General features: G+C 38.3%; 1 protein-coding gene across 2 annotated transcripts in view; it reads left to right on the forward strand.

The window, feature by feature from the left end:
* Window positions 1-16,793, forward strand: part of EIF4E (eukaryotic translation initiation factor 4E) — an 83,250-nt gene that overhangs the window by 27,393 nt on the left and 39,064 nt on the right. The window lies entirely within an intron of this gene.

Genomic DNA, 16,793 nt, shown 5'->3' on the forward strand with positions numbered 1-16,793 from the left:
GACTGGGAGTTTGGAGTTGGTATAGATGCAAACTCTTACATTTAGAATGGATAAATGTAACAACAAAGTTCTACTGTACTGTATAGTAGAGGGGAACTATATTCAATCTCCTGGGATAAACATGATGGAAAAGAATATTTTTAAAAATGTATATATGTGTATAACTGAGTCACTTTGCTGTACAACAGAGATTGGCACAACATTGTAAATCAACTATACTTCAAATAAAAAAAATTCATGTGCCCCTTGACTAGACTAAAGAATTCCTAGATAGCTGGTAAAACATTATTTCTGGAAATGTCTGTGAAGGTGTTTCTGGAAGAGATTAGTGTTTGAATGGTACACCCATCTATGTGGGTGGGCATCATCCAATCTGCTCAGGGGCTGACTAGAACAAAAAAGTGGAAGACGGGTGAATTTGCTCTCTACTTGGTTTGAGACATCCATCTTCTCCAGCCTTTGCACTAGGACCCAGACTTACCATCAGCTTCTCAATTCCTGGACCTTTGGACTTGGACTGGAACACACAACACTTGCTGCTCTGGTTCTCAGGCCTTCAGAGTAAGAGTGAATTACTAGTGACTTTCCTAATTTTTCATCTTGCAGACCACAGATTGTGGATCTTCCTGGCCTACATAACTGTATGAGCTGATTCCTATTATATATATATATATATATATATAAATATATATAAATCCCACTCCAGTATTCTTGCCTGGAGAATCCCCATGGACAGAGGAGCCTGGCTGGCTATAGTCCATAGAGTTGCAGAGTCAGACATGACTGAAGTGACTGAGTATGTATATATATTCCTGTTTGTATCTCCTATCGATTCTATTTCTCTGGAGAACCCTGACTAATACAATCACATAATGTCACTTAGTGGGAAGGTCTTGCCTTCCAGGGTCTAGAATTTGGTGTTGGGGATTGGAGACTATAAGATCAGTTTGTTTAAATGCTGAATTTTTACTAAGCAAAAATAGCAGGGACATTGGAGATAACATTTCAGGATTTTAGCATTTCTAAATATAGACATGAGTAAGGTATCTATCTAAGTATAATAACATTCAGCCACATTCTCAAACTGTATTATCCTAAATGGCAATAGTAATCCTTCAGGTCATGACATGCATTATTTACAAGCAATTTCTAAAAAATATGTAAATCACAACTTAAGTTGCCACATGTGTCATTTAAGTTAATACTTTTCATCTTTGATTTACATATTCAGCTTAATATATGTACTCAGAGTTTTATGACAAATTATGCCATTATATCTTTTCTAATTTGTTCATAAATTATAATTCAAATTATAAACTTCTCCAAGTCAATTCAAATGCTAGTACATGTTCTTTTAAGTTTTTAAAAAATATACTGAATATAGGTGTTCTTCTACACCTATGTTTCAAACTATAATTATTCAGAATTTTAAACTGTTGTCTATGTATATTGATTGTTACTGGTTGGGTTCCCTGGGAGGGAAGTAGACTCTGACACAGAGCTTGAGGCAGCAAGCCATTCATTAAGTTGAACCTTGGTGGCTCACCACTGTGTTGACAGCAGTTTAACCCTTGTGCTGCTTAGATCCACTTCTTCACATACATTCTGGAATACCTCCTCCCAGATCCAGGAGACCTATTTTCTAGGGGAAATTTAGAAGTGGAAGTTGAGTGGAAAGAATTACAGCCCTGATGTCAGGGCTGTAGCTGAGTTCATCTTGCCTCTCCTCCACTATCTACTGAAGATTCTTATCATTCTCTGAGAACACCTTTGCTGGTCTTAGCAGTTTGCCCCATGGTTTGGGTCAGGTCCTTATCCTACAGGTCTGGTTCCCAGGGAACCATGTCTTCTTTGGTACATAATAATTTGTATACTTGTCCATTTGCCATCACAATTGGGCAGGAAGTATCAAGAGGTGCCCAAGTAGATTTTCTGGGCACCAAGCTTATCCTCCCTTCCTGGTTGGTCATCAGGGTCAGTTATTTCTGAGGGAATGATGATTCCTCTCTTTGTCTACTAAGTTGGATTTTGCCAATGATAGTAGATGGATCAGCCTTGGCAAGTGAAATTCATCTTTTTGGGTCCATGTTCAGTCACCATGGATATTCTATTCAAGCACCCACTGGTCAAGCACTGAAGTGGCTGATGACAGAGGCTGACTACCATCAAGTGGCCAAGTCATTTTGTTTCTTAGTTGCTTATGTTTCTTCCATGATGGGTGCTGTCTGGTGGAGATTAACATAGGATACAAAGATCCTCATAGTTTGTGTACACTCTCATCTATCTATCCAATCTACCCTAGACCTACTCTATTCTAGTTTTGTAATCTTCCTTCAGATACCTGCCCAGGTGGCCAAGCCATTCACCATTGACATGAGTTTGCATATGGTCTGACCGTGGGCCACTTATCTTTCCACACAAAGCAGAGGAGCCAGGACACAATATACCCTTTGGGAGGAAATTCACTCACCACCTTTTTTTTTTTTTTGAGGCCACACTTATGTGGGGCTGTAGTGACACTTCTCTTTTCAACTTGCATCCCCATGTGGAGTTAACCCAGCCATGGTTCAAGCTTGAATCTTTCTCCTCCATAAGCTCTTCCTGAGAAATTTCCCACATAGCCATAGTGAAAATGGAAGGGAAGGTGCTGGTGCAACCTGCTTGTGCCCATGAGTCCTACTTGTGCTGAATCCTAGATGTACCACTTTCATCTCATAATGAATCATTGCTAGCCTGCCTAAGCTTTGACTTGGTGAAATAGGTCTCACAGAACCCACCTCACCAGGGTAGTTATAACCGTAAGGTTACTTGGTGTCCAGTAACCATGAGTAAGCCCCTTTTGGGACTTCCCTGGTTGTCCAGTAGTTAAGACTCTGCACTCTCAATGCAGGGGCACAGGTTTGATTCCTGATCAAGAAACTAAGATCCCTCATACAGGACGGTGCAGCCTAAAAAAAAACAAAAACAAACAAAAAAGACCCCTTTCTTCTACCAGGGTCTAATAGCATGCCAGAATTTTTTTTTCAAGAGTAAAATTCTCTGCTACAAATGTTGTGGCCTTGCTGTAGAGCCCTAGAGGCCTGCATTGTGATTATCCCACTGGGGTTTGAAAAAAGTCCACATAGCATCTTTCACCACCATTGACACATCTAACATCATATGTCTTCCAGGCAGTGTAGCCCAAGGCCTGATTGCACCATAGTCTGATACTACTTCAAAGCCCTTTCTCCTCTGGGCCCTGCTCAAAGCTAGCAGCCTTTCTTATCACTTGAACCTACATGTAGAATATGCTACCTTTAGAGCCTGAAGAGACATATTTGATGTTGGGCTCCCTTTTTTCACTGTGGGGGATGTGAGATGCCATAATTGATCCTTTAGTTTGGAAGGCATATCCTGACATGCCCTTGACTAATGGATTCTTAAAAATTGTATTTTCATGTTTGATAGAAAACAGCAAAATTCTGTAAAGCAATTATCCTTCAATTAAACAATAAATAAGTTTTTAAAAAGTTGTATTTTCAGGGACTTCTCTGGTGGTCCAGTGGCTGAGATTCTGAGCTCGCAATGCAGGGAGGGGGTGGGGCTGGTTCCCTGGTCAGGGAACTAGATCCCATGTGCCGCAAACTAAGACCCAGCACAGCCTAAATAAATTTTTTTTTTTAAACTGTATTTTCATGGCAGGCTCCTGAATCTTAGTACATTTTATTCTCCACTCTTTGATTGCACATATGTCCTGTCAAGGTCTCCAATGTTGTAGCCCTTTTGTGCTTAACCAGTTTGATTAGAATGATGTCATTGATATAGTGGGTCAATATGATGTTTGCAGGATTTTCAGACATTCAGAACCTCACTGGGGGAATTCCCTGGTTGTCTAGTGGTTAGGACTCTGCTTTCACTGCCGGGGCCCATGTTCGTTTCCTGGTTCGGGATGATCCCACAAGCTGTACAGTGTGGCCGAAAAACAAACAAAACACCTCATGGGATTATACTAAGGCAGAAACATATATTGTATTGTAACACAGCCTGAGAGCAAGATTTTACATGTACACTGTCCTGTCCATGTCTTTCTAATCCCCATTTTGGTAGAGGTGGAAAAGAAATGTCACCAAATTAGTAGGTATATACCATCTATTGAGGCCATATTAATTTGCTATAGCAAAGATCCTATGTCTGGTATAGCAGTAGCGATTGGGGCTTCAACTTGATTGAGTTCAATAGTCCACTGTCATGTTTTAGGATCTAGCCAGTTTTTGCATGGACCAGACTTGTTAACTAAATCAAGATAATATGCGGACCACCATCCCTGAGTCCTTTTGAATCTTAGGAGTGGTACTAATTATACTACTATCCTTTCCAGAAATATACTCCTTTTGGTTTATCATCTTAACTGGAGTTAGTAGAGGAGGTAGAGCAGTTTCAGAGGTTTTCACTTGGCCTTCCTTACTACGATACCTCTTCATTGGGCCAAGGTTCCAACCACTAAGTGTGTCTATTCCAGGTATATATTTAGGGAATGGTAAAATAACCACTGGTAGGTTTGTGGGTACAATGGGCTCACTGGAGCTAGACCCTGACCAGGATTCCAGTTATTGCCTGAACCTCATATGCTCTCCTTCTAAAAGGGAAGTCAGGATGATGCTTCAAGTCTCTGGGTACCTACCAGTGTAAAGTCAAACCTAAGTCCAACAATTATAGAAATGTTTGGATACTCCCTTTTCCAAACTATACACTTATCCAAATAAATGACTAGAGATTCATTTGGAAAAGAACTGGGGAAATTATTTCCCCATTGATGGCCATGGTTCCTTTCTCCTAGGCACCCAGCTCCTTCAGGTGATGAACTCTGAGTCTGAAAACTGGCTCAGATCCAGGAAATGGGCAAAAGATTGTGATGTTTTATTGGTAATAACTGCCTTCAGGCTTCTTACCATCTATTATTGATTGTTTTTTTAATATATAAGTCAAATAGTACCATTGTTGGCTCCCCATCTATTTTACACCTAGAGACTCCATGTCCTATTAGCTATTTCCACAATTCTAAGGGACAACCCCATTGACTGCTGCTGACTTTTCAATTATCATGAATATTCTTATCAATCCTTATTGATCCAAAGATTAATAACTACCGGGATTCCCTGGTGGTCCTGTGGCTAAGATTCTGTGCTTCCACTGCAGGGGGCAAGGGTTCAATTCCTGGTCAGGGAAATTCCACATGCTGCATGGTGCGGCCAAAAAAAAAAAGTCATCACCAAAGATTAACAATCAGAGAATCTAGATGATGGGTTTACAGGTACTTAATGTTCTGTTTCAACATTTTGCAGATTTTTTAATTTGCAAAATAAATGTAGGGGAACAAAGATAAAGGCTATGAATTAGTAAATAAAAAAACCAGTGACAAAAATTATCAGCAATATATTCTTATAATTAAAATTTTTTTAATTGCTTTAAGGCCCAAGCTGATAAGTTTGTTGTGACCTGTTAGGTTGATACAAGACTTTGGAGAACAATGTGAATTCCAATATGTGTAAAAAGCAAAAGTTCTGTTGTACAAATTCCATTGCTGAAAACTTATCCTGAAGGAATTATCTAATCTATGTAAACAAATTTCTCATGAATGTATGCATTAGTGCATTTTTCTTAATAGGAGAAACCTGAAAATAACCAGAGTATGTAACCATGAAGAATTAGGTATGGTAGTGTATCTACTTAATAAAGTATTCTGAGACCACGAAGGTTACCAGTGTTGACGTGACACACTGGGAAAGACACAATATTACTGACGCAGTATTTTTGCCAAAAATGTACAGTTCAAAAGTGTTGCATGAACATAACAAGTTCACAATATTGTAACCCTATGAGCATCAAGTATTAAACTGTCATAGGAAACAATCAGACAAACTAAATTAAAGGATATTCTTCAAAACAGCTGTCCTTTACTCTTTTTTTTAATTATTTATTTATGTATTTTTGGCTGTGCTGGGCTTTCGTTGAGGGGCTCTGGCGTTCTCTAGTTGCAGTGAGTGGAGCCTGCTCTCTAGTTGTGGTGCACAGGCTTCTCGCTGCGGCGGCTTCACGTTGCAGAGCATGGTTCTAGGATGCACGGGCTTCAATAGTTACAGTGCACGGGCTTAGCTGCTGCAGCACCCGGGATCTTCTCAGACCAGGAACTGAACTTGTGTCCCCTGCATTGGCAGGCGGATTTGTAACCATTGGATCACCAGGGAAGTCCTGTCCTTTACTCTTAAACATTTATTTATTTATGTTTTAATTATTTATTCGTTTGGCTGTGCTGGATCTTGGTTGGGGCACACAGGATCTTTGATGCCTGTTGCAGCGTGCAGTATCTTTAGTTGCAGCATGGGAACTCAGTTGCTTGTGGCATATAGGATCTAGTTCCCTGACCAGGGATTGAACTGGGGTCCCCTGCATTAGGAGCTTAGCGTTTTAGCCACTGGACCACCAGGGAAGTCCCTGTCCTTTACTCTTGAGTGCCAGTGTCTGAAAAGACAAGCTGAGGAACTATTTCAGATTAAACTGAAGAGACATGACAACTAATGCAATGCATGATCCTAAGTTGGAAAAAAAATGTAAAAGTCATTATTCAAACAATTGGAAAAATTTGAATATTGAGTCAGTTATTATATTTTAGGTAAAAGTTTTGAATATTACGTTTCCTGATTTGTGTTATGGCTCTGTAAGAAAATATTTAGGAGGAACCTGTTGAAATATTTAGAGGTCATTGTGTCTGCAACTTGCTCTCAAATGGCTTGGAAATACTGAAAGAAAGATTGAGACAGATAAGGCAACATGTTGACAACTGGCTAATTTAGAAGGGTTTGTGGAAGTTACTATTGAACATATTCTGTAGTTTGATAATTTTTCAAAATAAAATGTTTAAAAAGTATTATCCAGTCCACAGTGTTGAAAATTTTTGCAATAAGAGACCATGTGAAAAATGCACAGTTCAAAATTGCATGTGCCCCATAATTATAAAAGCATAAAATGCTGGCATATAGATCTATTAGGGTAGTAGGGGGGATTTTCCTTAAAAATTTTTTTTCTTTAATGCTGTTTGTTGTTGTTGTTGTTGTTGTTGTACAGTCACTAAATTGTGTCCCACTCTTTGTAACTTCACGGACTGCAAAAGGCCAAGTTTTCCTGTCCTTCACTATCTCCCGGAGTTTGCTGAAACATGTCCATTGAGTCGGTGGTGCCATCCACCCATCTCATCCTCTGTCATCCCATTCTCCTCCTGCCCTCAGTCTTTCCCAGCATCAGAGTCTTTTCCAATGAGTTGGCTCTTTACATCAAGTGGCCAAAGTATGGGAGCTTTAGCTTTAGCATCAGTCCTTCCAGTGAGTATTCAGGGTTGATTTCCTTTAGGATTGACTGGTTTGATCTCGCCATTCAAGGGACTCTCAAGAGTCTTTTCCAGCACCATAATTCAAGAGCACCAATTCTATGATGTTTGTTATATTGTATTTAAAATGAAACCATTATAAGATTAAATGCATTTAAAAAAGAAAAACCAAGGGGTAAAAAAGAAAAAAATAATCACCAAGCTGAAGAACAGTATAAAATAAAACAATAAAAATAAAATAATTGTTTAAAGAGTTTTTTTTTAATGTGGGCCATTTTTAAAGTCTTTATTGAATTTGTTATAATACTGCTTCTGTCTTATGTTTTGGCCCAGAGACAAGTGGGATCTTATCTACCCTGCCCAAGGATGGAACCCAAACCCTCCTGCACTGGAAGGGGAAGGCTTAACCACTGAACTGCCAGGGAAGTAATAAAATAATTTTTTAAATTCCAGTTTTACTCTATGATTCCTTAAACTTTTTTTTTTTCCTTTGGCCATGTGTCTTCAGGGCCCTTCATTCCTCGACCAGGAATCAAATGTGGGCCTTTGGCAGTGGAAGCAGGAGTCCTAACCACTGTAAAGCCAGGGAATTCCTTCCTTAAACATTTTGAAGGACAAAAGTTTAATTTATAGATTCAAGCCAATTTAAGCAATTGTCCCATCCCAGCTTCAGATTGAAAGGCAAATAAACACATTCCCCTCTGGAAGTGTGATTTTTTTTTTTTTTAAACAGAGCTAAGCACTAGACATAGACCTACAAGACCTTCTAGAACTAACACCAAAAGAAGGATGTCATGTTCATTATAGGGACTGAAATGCCAAAGTAGAAAGTCAAGAGATATCTCAAGTAACAGGCAAGCTTGGCCTTGGAGTACAAAATGAAGCAGGGCAAAAGCTAACAGAGTTTTGCCAAGAGAAGGCACTGGTCATAGCAAACACCCTCGTCCAATAACACAAGAGATGACTCTACACATGGACAACACCAGATGGTCAATACTGAAATCAGATTGATTATATTCTTTGCAGCCAAAAATGGAGACGCTGTATACAGTCAGCAAAACAAGATTGGGAGCTGATTGTGGCTCAGATCATAAACTCCTTATGCAAAATTCAGACTTAAATTGAAGAAAGTAGGAAAATCCCATAGTCCATTCAGGTATGACCTAAATCAAATCCCTTATGATTATGCGGTGGAGGTGACAAATAGATTCAAGGGATTCAATTTGATAGAGTGCCTGAAGAACTATGGACGGAGGTTCATAACCTTGTACAGGAGGTGATGATCAAAACCATCCCCAAGAAAAAGAAATGCAAAAAGGCAAAGTGGCTGTCTGAGGAGGCCTTACAGTGGCTGTCTGAGGAGGCCTTTTTCAGGCCTTAGCTGAGAAAAGAAGAGAAGCTAAAGGCAAAAGAGAAAAGGAAAGATATACCCATTTGAAAGCAGAGTTTCAAAGAATAGCAAGGAAAGATAAGAAAGCCTTAAGTGAACAATGCAAAGAAATAGAAGAAAACAATAGAATGGGAAAGACTAGAGAACTTTTTAAGAAAATTAGAGATGCCAATGGAACATTTCATGCAAAGATGGGCACAATAAAGGACAGAAATGGTATGGACCTAACAGAAGCAGAAAATATTAAGAAAAGGTGGCAAGAATACACAGAATAACTATTTAGAAAGAAATCTTAATGACCTGGATAACCATGATGGTGTGATCACTCAACTTAGAGCAGACATCCTGGAGTATGAAATCAAGTGGGCCTTAGGAAGCATCACTAGGGACAAAGCTAGTGGAGGTGATGGAATTCCAGCTGAGCTATTTTAGATCCTAAAAGATGGTGCTTTTGAAGTGTTGCACTCAAAATGCCAGCAAAATTTGAAAAACTCAGCAGTGGCCACATAACTGAAAAAGATCCGTTTTCATTCCAATCCTAAAGAAGGGCAGTGCCAAAGAATGTTCAAAGTACTGTACAATTGTACTCATTTCGCATGCTAGCAAGGTAATGCTCAAAATCCTTCAAGCTAGGCTTCAACAGCACATGAACAAAGAACTTCCAGATGTGCAATTTGAATTTAGAAAAGGCAGAGGAACCAGAGATCAAATTGCCAACATCTGTTGGATCATAGAAAAAGCAAGGGAATTTCAGAAAAACATCTACTTCTGTTTCATTGACTATGCTAAAGCCTTTGACTGTGCGGACAACAAACTATAGAAGATTCTTAAAGAGATGGGAATACCAGACTACCTTACCTGCCTCCTGAGAAATCTGTATGCAGGTCAAGAAGCAGCAGTTAGAACTGGACATGAAACAACGGACTGGTTCCAAATTGGGAAAGGAGTACGTCAAGGCTGTATGTTGCCACTCTGCTTATTTAACTTATATGCAGAGTACCTCATGCAAAATGCTGGGCTGGATGAAGCTCAAGCTGGAATCAAGATTGCTGTGAGAAATATCAGTAACCTTGGATATGCAGATGACACCACCCTAATGGCAGAAAGTGAAGAGGAATGAAAGAGCCTCTTGATGAAGGTGAAAGAGGAGAGTGAAAAAGCTGACTAAATTCACCATTCAAAAAACTAAGATCATGGCATCTGGTCCTATCACTTCATGACAGATCGATGGGGAAACGATGGAAACAGTGATAGATTTTATTTTATTGGGCTCCACAATCACTGCAGATGTTGACTGCAGCCCTGACATTAAAAGACGCTTGCTCCTTGAAGGAACAGCTATGAAAAACCTAGACAGCATATTAAAAAGCAGAGACATCACTTTGCCCACAGAGATCTACATAAGTCAAAGCTATGGTTTTTCCAGTAGTCATGTGTGAATGTGAGAGTTGGACTATAAAGAAGGCTGAGCACCGAAGAATTGATGCTTTTGAACTGCGGTGTTGGAGAAGACTTTTGAGAGTCCTTTGAATGGCAAGAAGATCAAATCAATCAATATTACAGGAAATCAACCCTGAATATTCACTGGAAGGACTGAAGCTGAAGCTCCAATACTTTGGCCACGTGATGTAAACAGCCAACTCATTAGAAAAGACCCTGATGCTGGGAAAAATGGAAGGCAGGAGGAGAAAGGGAGGACATAGGATGAGACGGTTGGATGGCATCACCAACTCAATGAACATGAGTTTGAGCAAACTCCAGGAGACAGTGAAGGACAGGGAAGCCTAGGAGTCCATGGGCTCATTGCAAAGAGTTGGACATGATTTAGCAACTGAGCAACAACAACAGTATCTTCTATCAGATATGTGATTTAATCTCCCAAAATAATGATATAGTTAAGTTGTAGTGTGGTACAGTTGACATATAATGTAACATTTCTTTTTAAGACAAAAAATGTTATTGAGTTACATTTAAATGTTTTCATTCAAATAGTTTCAGCCAAGTACTATTGATTGATTTGCTCTTCAAGTATTAATTACATTTAGCTAATCGGTTTTTTTTGTTACTTAACAAAACAGTAATTCCCCTTTAGTTTTTCAGTTTCAACAATGACTGCTGACATTTTCCTATATATTTCCAAAATATATTTCAAAGTGTAAAAATTAAGCCCTAATAAAGGAATAAGATCATGTTTACTTGCCATCTTATTTTATTGCAAAATGAAATAGATATCCCATTTGACTATTATTATCATATGAACCTATTTTCTTACCCTTCAGGGGAGAAAAACATATAGACATATATGGGGAAATGTTTAAGCAAGGTCAGATTTTTTTTAAGGTTCCATCTCCATAAACTGCCTCACAATTAAACTAACAGGTTTCATAAATCTGCCCAGCATGTTTTTTTTTTTTTTTCCATTTCCCAGAAGTCACTTTTTATAAACTAAGTGCATCCAGTGGAAAAGACCCTGATCCTGGGAAAGACTGAAGGCAAAAGGAGAGGAGAGCGGCAGAGGATGATTGGATAGCATTACCAACCCAATGGACATGAACTTGGGCAAACTCCAGGAGATAGTCAGGGCAGGGAGCCCTGGTATGCTGCAGTCCATGGAGTCACAAAGGGTCGAACACGACTTACTGACTGAAGAGCAACAACAGCAACATCCAGTCTGCTGATATGTATATCAGGGTCAAATCCTTTTCGCCTTCTTAAAACCTGATAATCTCAGGCATTGATCCCTGAAAATCTCAGGCATTGATGTGAGGAAGTATGGGCCTTTGTTTCCCAACTTCCCATTTCAGAGCTGTGAATGCTGTCACATTTGCACTAAATGCATCCACAGACCTGACAATACCAAGTCTCCCCAAATACCAAGTCTTTAATAGTGATTTCTCATTTTTTAAAAAAAGATATAAATGGCTTTCTGGGAGTATAATTATGATTATATTATTTATTTTTACAAAACTAATCATGGTTTTCTATTAGCTACTTGAAACATGTAGGGTAATATCTGAGAATTTTTAGTACATCCCCTGTTTTTAAGAATTTAAAGGCAGATGAATTAAAAAATTTATAATTCACAAGTCTCCAAAGATACTGTTGGAGAAGAACACTTGACAAGCCCTAGGGAGGGTAGCCATACAGACAGTTCCTGTAGATTGGCATTTCAACAGAGAATCATCACAGTCTGAGGACACACAGAAAATCCAGTCCACAGGGGTAGTTTTCTTTTAGCCAAGCTACCAGAGCATAAGTAAAACAAGCTAAAAAACTTAATGCCATTTAAAAAATGGTCTCTGATCAATGTAACTATTGTGGTCTAGACATTCATGTATCCATATCAACCCTACATATATACAAATCAATACCAGAAGATATGTTCATTATATGGTTGCTTGGTAAACCTGGAATCAAAACAAGGCAATTGTATAGTTGTGGTGTCCCCAAGAAACCATTCCCATTGGGGGCCAATGGACCAGAGTTCATATTTTTGTGCCAGGGTACTCTGTCCCCTCAACCCTGAATATTCATTGGAAGGACTGATGCTGAAGCTGAAACTCCAATACTTTGGCCACCTGATAGGAAAAACTGACTCATTGGAAAAGACCCTGATGCTGGGAAAAACTGAAGGCAAGAGAAGGGGACAACAGAGGGTGAGATGGTTGGATGGCATCACTAACTCAATGGAGATGAGTTTGAGGAAACTCAGGGAGATAGTGATGGACCGAGAAGCCTGGCATGCTGTAGTTCATAGGGTCGCAAAGAGTCAGACAGGATTTAGCGACTGAACAACGACTCTGTCCCCAGAACAATGCTAGATCATCAAATTTTGTTATCCTGGATTCCTCTGTTACACATGGCAAGCAGATCAACTTCCACCCATTAATACATTTCTTTCTCTAGACAATTCAGTGTAAGCACTTACTCAGATATGTAGCAATGAAAATGCAGTCATGGATTTTCAGAAAATCCTCTCTGAAGTTCCACCCAAATCTCTGAATTTTGGGTGTTTACAATCATGCAGATTATTTCTATAGACTACTGATTGCATCCCATACATTTAAATTTTTTTCAAATTTCAATTTTAAAAGATGCATTAAGTGTATTTATAGTAATTGTTGGTACTAAACATGAATTTTTCACATACTATTTGCAGGTTATTTCTCATTGTTTCCAATGACTGACTTTCTTATTAGGCAGTCCAATTACAATCTAGTCAATATCATATATTGTTAAGAGCCCTGAAGGCAGAACTATTTCTGGCAAAGTTATTTAACCTCAGTTTCCTTATCTCAGAAAGTTCTTTTGAAGATAAAATGAGGTACCATCAACACATGTAAACTGCTTAACATGATGCCTGGACATGGACATATTTTTTCTATTGCATTATTAGTCCTGAGGCCAGACTTTGGTGAAGTTTTAAAAATTAGATTTGTGTTTTCCCCAAATATTGATTAGCAATCTACCTACAAATCATCAAGGAGCTAATATTATGCTAGTGGAGACAACCGACAATTAAATATTTAATATAATACTGGGTTTAAAGCAAGGGTTACAAAGTGGTCTGATAAAGCAGTGCAGGGGGATAAATAGTAATGACCATGATGATTTAGACAGGGTGGTCAAGGAATGCTTCCTTCAGGGGATGGCACTGGGATGGAGATCTGAATGCAATGAGGGAAGCAGCTCAGTGCCTATCTCTATCATTAGGTGGATGAGTTTATTATGGTGCTTGTGAGCTGCACCGTCTCGGTTCTTAGTCACACTTCTTTTATGGGTAGTGAACTATTTATATACCCATGACTTAGGATGGCAAACAGATTTTACAGGCCAGAAAGGAAGTGCCTGGGCGTCCCATGTCCCGTCAGTATCCTTCAAATATTACACACTTCCCATTACTAACATAGTTCTTCTTGAATTGTCAAGTTTTGTAATTGAACTTAGTACTAAAAGTTCTTCAAAGAGACCTAGGCATTTTGGAAGACCCTGTTGGAGGAAAGCAGCTCTGGTATGGAGGAAAGAATATCTTAGAGTTGAGAGAACTGGGTTTGGATTCCGGTTCCCCATTGGCTGGGTAGATTTGCCTGTGTCCCCTAACTTTACTGAGTCTGTCTATAGATGGAGGTGATAATGTTTAATTATGCTTAAAGACAGTGAGTGGGGGTTGGCTCTCTGCATAAAAGAATTTTTAAGCATACTATACTATACAAAAAGTAGAAATCAGAAATTTATGTTCATGTGATATTTTATCATGGTAATTATAGTTAACATAGTGCTACTATGTTCTAAGAACTATTCTAAGCATGTTAATGGATTAATTTATTTCTCACACTGATCATGCAAGGTAAGTACTATTATTGGCCCATCTAACTCATGACAAAAAATGAGGCAGAAAGAGACAGATATCTGCATATGGTCACACAGTAAGTGGTAGAATGAGGATTATGAACCAAGAAAATTTGACATTGGAGCTCATGTTCACAAATACTAAACTAATTGTAATTTAAAAGATTATTCATCATGTTAGAAGCCATCATTTTAGGTCCTTCCTAAAGTAACATCACTGTAGAAAGTGACGATAGCAATTTAAAAAATAGACTGTAAAGTATAACCAAGTTTGAGAGTGAAAAAAATGAAAAAAAGAGTGAAATGGTTTTTTAAAAAGTGTTAACTAGAGGTTGATTTAGATTATATCTAAAATTAATACCCAACATTAAAATATTAAGAATCATTTACTTTATTATGCAATTTCATATCCTCAGTCTCAAAACCTACCCATTTTAAGACAAATGATTGCTTTGTACTAATCAGAGTCTAAGAAAGACATCTAATTTAAATAGACTGTCTAAAATTCCAAGGCCTATTTAAAAAAATTTCTAGACACTGCAACAGTAATATTTTTGAGGGACTGATCATAGCAGATGTGATTAGTTTGAACCATAGTTAAACAGTGTCCAGTAAAACAATGACTTTGGTTATCTAGAAACTCTAAATAAAATTCCAGTGACAAAATACATGATAAAAATGATGTGATGTTTTTATTATGATGTATTCTATTAAATTATTTAAAGTCTTTTTACTATGAGTTAAATCTATAAAGACTAGTAATGTATCAGCTTCAGGAATATACTATGCAGAGAAAAGACCATGACTATTTACAGATGTTAAATGATAACCAATTATTCCAGGCTTTTAAATAATAGTTTCACTTCACTTCACCATGATACTATGCTGGGTCATTAGTTATGTGTTAATTATATAACTCCAATAAGTATAAAAGTGTTTTAATACCATATCCCTCTTTAAGTACAAGCACAAATATGTACTTTTTCTGTGGATTAGAAGATAAAGTATAAAATTTCTGCTCTGTGTATTTCAGGTTGGTAAAACAAAGCAACTATATAGATACATAGATTAAAAACCTAATCACCAAGTTTTTGACATGGCAGAATCTGATGGTAATATTAAGCAAAGACATATGAATGTGCCATAAAACACATGCAACAAAGCTCATACAAAATAGAAATTAGCTGTAAAGAATAGGAGTATATACACATACATTGTAGAAGCACAAGGATGATTGACAAAAGTGAGGTGTGTGTTTTATCAAGAGAAAAGCTAATAAAATGGAAGCTATCATTAAAAACAAGTTTTAAAGACATCACTGGTTTTCAATCCCACATGGGAACTAAAATCTCTTCAAATTTTAAATCTCTTTTGTTCTGTTAACTAGCAGCACTGGGAAAATAATACATCTATACTATATAGTCAGAGCGGGTAACAGGATACTAATTTTAAACAACAGAAAGTAAGATGGAGATCCACTGTAATTACTTCGGATAGGCTAAAAGTAGATAGTCTCTGTAAATAGAAATCCATATTATCCATTTATTTTTTCAGAATTCTACTTTAAACCTACTAAAGCTAAACTGACTGGTCAGAAGCTTTCATTAATTGTCTCTGACATCCAGGTAAACCAAAGCATATGAACAGGCCGTGGTTTTTGAGTTCTTATTACAGCCTCAATTATGTGTTAGTCAGCTCAAGCACCCATTATGTACTCAATAATAGGTATGACACAGTTAAGAACATCAGCAACACTATAAGCAGGCAGGCACAGGCAACCTGCTTATACTTATTTTTCTGGTGTTAACATTCTTAAAAAGCATGGGAAGTAGAAACTTTATAATGTCTTCCTCATTAAACCTTAGAGTAGCACTCTACTAGATATCTTTACCTCTATCTATAGCCGTGCAGAGTAACACTGTCTTGAGAAATGACAGCACAGTATGTTACATGGAAAGGAGATGTAGGATGCCATAGTGGGGATGAATTTCTAATTGCCAGTGATTATTGTGAATATAACAATATTTTCCTGAACATTAAAGTCTCTGTGGAGGGTAGCTACAGTTAAAAAGGGGGAGGGGGGGAGCTTGTCCTGAAACTTTAAAATTGCATTGGTGTACATGACAATGTAACAAAGTACACGAAAGAAAAAACTTTTTAATTGTTTAAAAAAAAAAAAAAAATTAAGGGAAGCCGCTGATCCTCAGCTTCCTGAGGTTGCCTACTGAAGCATTTATAGAGTCCGATGCTTCTTCAAAACTGGTTACAATCATTAGCACAGCAAACCCTTGTGAGGTAAGTGTATTATTATCTGTGGTTCATAAATGAAAAAGCTGAGGCACTGACTAAGTCACTTGCCTAACGAGAATGAGTCAACGTCAAGAGTCATAGTTGACCTGGCCTAACGACTCCTGACCGTCAGTCCAGGGCTTAGTCAGCGGGGGCCGGAGTGGCTTCCCTGGCTGGCACCTGGACTTGGGCTGTTTCCGTTCACGTTAAAGCAGAACAGTGGAAGCGAGAGGACACAACTTGCAAATCATTTTTACTTCCACGCAAGATTTAACTCTAAGGTCTTAGTTTCAGGAGTTGGAACAGGAAAAGCTGTCGGGTGCACTCCCCCTCCCCCAACCTGTGGCAAGTGGGTACTGTGGGCGGTGCCGCCACCCCGTTCGCAGTGATGGCGATGAGTGACCA

This window comes from Cervus elaphus, chromosome 17, assembly GCF_910594005.1.
Source record: "Cervus elaphus chromosome 17, mCerEla1.1, whole genome shotgun sequence".
In the NCBI taxonomy this organism is placed as follows: domain Eukaryota; kingdom Metazoa; phylum Chordata; class Mammalia; order Artiodactyla; family Cervidae; genus Cervus; species Cervus elaphus.